The sequence below is a fragment of the Canis aureus genome, chromosome 11 (assembly GCF_053574225.1).
Source record: "Canis aureus isolate CA01 chromosome 11, VMU_Caureus_v.1.0, whole genome shotgun sequence".
NCBI classification, from domain to species: domain Eukaryota; kingdom Metazoa; phylum Chordata; class Mammalia; order Carnivora; family Canidae; genus Canis; species Canis aureus.
This window is the reverse complement of record NC_135621.1, coordinates 35,971,661-35,975,525: the sequence shown is the minus strand read 5'-3', so window position 1 is coordinate 35,975,525 and position 3,865 is coordinate 35,971,661. Positions and strand designations below refer to the sequence as shown.

General features: G+C 41.7%; 1 pseudogene; it reads left to right on the top strand.

Annotated features, from left to right (window-relative positions):
- The first annotated feature begins 2,028 nt into the window (after window positions 1-2,028).
- On the top strand, window positions 2,029-2,481 carry LOC144323024 (small ribosomal subunit protein uS15-like; annotated as a pseudogene).
- Window positions 2,482-3,865: the final 1,384 nt, after the last annotated feature.

Genomic DNA, 3,865 nt, shown 5'->3' with positions numbered 1-3,865 from the left:
CTTTGCATAATTACTTAGCCATTTCAGACTTGTATGTCTTTTATTCCCCAACTCCAAGGGGGCAGGTGGATCTTATTCTCTTTGGATATGCTTCATGCTTAGTACCACAGCCTGCAGATAATATAGATGCGACAGGCATTTGCCAAGCAAATGAATAGATGGGTGAATTAATGACTGCTCAGAAGAGTGACAGTCTTGAGTTCATCTGTCAATTTTTCCAATTTACTGTGGACTAAATTATAATTTGTTTTCTAATAAAGTAGTCTGTAAGTAGGCATCTCATATGTAAGCACATTTGCATCTTGAAAATATTAATGACAGGAAGAGGCAGGACAAAGTTCTTGGACAAATGGTCTCCTAAGTTAAAAATGCAAAAATGTGAAGAGTCTTTGGGAACAAGTGTGGAAAAAAGAGAAAAAGAAGTTTTTAGAGAAATGGGTGACCAGCAGGTATGGCACTTCAGTGAGTGAGGGCCCGCATTGGCCTAACTAGCATGGGCTTTGTAGTAGTCTACAAATAATGGGAAACTTCATTAGGTAGCTTAAACCCAAAAGCTGATTTGTCTCTTGTGCAGGGGGAGCAAGTGCAGGACCAGTATGGTGGCTCAGTGACACCACCAGGGACCCAGAATTTCCCATCATTCCATTCTCCTTCCATATAAGCCCTTATTCTCATGCATCTCATCTTGGGGTTGCAATAATATTGCTGCATCTCCAGGCCTCACATTCCAAATTCTAAGCCAGAAAAGAGAGGGGTGGGTGATAGGCAGTGAAGAACGAAGGGGCAGAAGCACCTCTCTTTTTTTATTGAGGAAGCAATGGCTTCCCTGGGGACTTTTGCCTGTATCTCATTGGACAGAATGGTGTCCTATGACCATTCCAGCTGCAAAGTAAACTAGGATCTTGAATATTTCAGCTGCCCTGAATAAAATTGGGCTTCCTCTAGTAAGAACAAGGGTGGGGATAGATATCTGTGAAACAACTTCCATCTTTCAAAACGTGATTACATGGTTAGAACAACCTGGTTGGTGAAGCTGGTTAGTAACTGGAATGTACCCAAGTGACCAGCTGAGGCCAGAGGAGAGGTACTAGTTCATGAGACTTCCATGGCTGGGAGGCCCACTGAGAATTACTGATCAGCCTTCTGGGGCAAGGCTGTGGTCTAGCCTGGTCTGGCCCTGAAAAATAACACAGATACCCAAAGCAAAGGATCTTGATTCTCTACTTTCCAGGAAAGCCTGTAAAGAATGTTCTGGCATTCAATTGATGACAGAAGCAATTGGATAATTAGGAAGCAACATGGAGAGTTTTCATAAATGCCTGATCCCTGTGTTAATTCATAGTATCACAAAAATTCAGAGGTAGAAGAGACTTCGGAGATCATTATAATGTCATCCTTCATTCAACAGGGAGAAAATGAAAGCAAATAAAGGTGATGTAACTTCCACAAAATAACCCAGACAGCACCAGACCTCAGCCTTAAGAATCTAGGTACATTTAACTCTCTCTGTTCAAAATTATGTTCTCTACAATGCTTCTCATATGGGGAACAGCAAAATCACCTGGAGCGCTGGCAAAAGTTTAGGTTCTTAGGCCCAGCATCCAACTTACTGGATCCACATTTCCAGGTATGGCCATCGGGAATCTGAACGTTGACCTGGCCTCGCCTGTTGCTCTGATGGAGGACCTGAGCTGAGAATCACTGGTATCTTTCTGAGTTCCTACCTGCAGGAATTTCTGTCATGACTCTTGTTTTATATGCTCACTAAGTTGCTTCCATCTCTAAGTGGCTAACGGCAGGATATCAGGCCAAGAGTATGGCATGGAGGAGGATGAAAAAGAGCAGAAGTATGTAAAAACTAGAATCCCAAAACTAGAATCTAAACAGTAGAAGGTTCATGCTCTTTGGCTAGTGGCAGTGGAATGTTACTATTAGGGAATACTAAAAAATGTTCCATTTGGGGCCAGCTCAGTCTATTTCATTAAGATCTATATCAAAATGGTTTTTTGCCACCTGATGGCTGCCATCATGGGTCACATGCATGCTCCTGGGAAGGGCCTGTCCCAGTTGGCTCTACTTTACCACTGCAGCTTCCCCACCTGGCTAAAGTTGATGTCTGATGATGTAAAGCATGCTATTTACAAACTGGCCAAGATGTGCCTGACTCCCTCACAAATTGATGTGACTCTGAGAAACTCACAAGGTGTTGCACAAGTATGTTTTGTGATAGGCAATCAAATCTTGAGAATTCTTAAGTCCAAAGAAATTGCTTGTCCTTGCTCTTCCCGAAGATCTCTACTACTGGATTAAGAAGGCTGTTGCTGTTTGAAAGCATCTTGAGAGACATAGAAAGGATGCTAAATCTGACTGATGTTGATGGAGAGTTCCATTTATTTGTTGGCCTCATATTATAAGACCAAATGAGTACTCCTCTCCAATTGGAAATAAGAGTTATCCACAGCCTCTGTCGTGGTTGCATAAACGTGTCTGTGTATTCAAGCAATGAAGTCATTGTCTATCTAGAAAAAAAAGACCTATATCAAAATGATTTCAGTTCTTAACAAAAACACTCAATATGTTGGCTGCTGACAATCAAACTTTTCAGGAGAGAACCAAAGCAGTAAAAATGTTAGCTTGACTTACAGATCTTTTCACTGAAGGAAGTGAAATGAAGTACTCAGTGTATGGGACATATCAGATGGTGAGTAGGAATGTAGTTTCTCAGTCTGTCTTCCTGTAAAAGTAGTTGTAAGACTTCTTCCTCACTGAGCTATGTTTCCACTCCAATGGGAGTTTTTTTTTTTTTAAATGATAGTCACACAGAGAGGGGCACAGAGACACAGGCAGAGGGAGAGGGAGAAGCAGGCTCCATGCACTGGAAGCCCGACATGGGATTCGATCCTAGGTCTCCAGAATCATGCCCTGGGCCAAAGGCAGGCGCTAAACCGCTGCGCCACCCAGGGATCCCAATGGGAGTTCTTTATTACCCAATCATTTGTTCTCCATTATTACTTTCTGTGTAGCTAAATGCTAGCAGGTGTCAGCATTGCTTGGAGGCCTGGTATTTACAGGATAATTGGAAGAACTAGAATCTTGAGGGAACACACAATTCCTTTAATGAGAAATTAAACTAATGGACTTTTATCTCATTTGCCTGGTGCAATGGTCCCTGAAACCATTGATGATCAGAATGCTCTGGAAAGCTTTTAATATATTTTCACTGTTGATTAATTAATTTCAATTGTGAAAGTTGTTCATGCTACTGGTTAGCATGATAATAACTCCAAAAAGTGCAGAAGGGGAAAATTGAAAAGTAAATCCTCTCTCCTCTACTTTGCACTTCCTAAAATAAGCCCACCATTTTTAACATTATTTTTGTGTATTGTCTTCCAAATCCTTTTTGAAAAAAGATTTTATTTATTTATTTGGCAGAGAGAGAGAGAGAGAGAGAGAACAAGCAGGCGGAGTGGAAGGCAGAGGGAGAGGGTGAGGGAGAAGCAGATTCCCCACTGAGCAGAGAGCCCACTGTGGGGCTCCATCCCTGGCCCCTGGGATCATGACCTGAGCCAAAGGTAGATGCTCAACTACTGAGCCACCCAGGCATCCCTGTTTATAACTTTTTTTTTTTTTTTTTGCAAATATCATTTCTGTATCTACAGTTTTGTCCCTTGCTTTTCCAGGCTGCTGTCTCTTGGACACCTTTGTATGTAGCAAGTTGTAACTACACTTCAGTCTTTCGAATGGATGTGTTTTCCATTAAAATGACTGATTCGTTGGATCAAGTGAAGCCCAGGGATCTGCATTTTTTAAAGAAGCTTTTCCATTATTTCTGATGTAAGCTAGGCCATGCACAAGCATTTAGAAA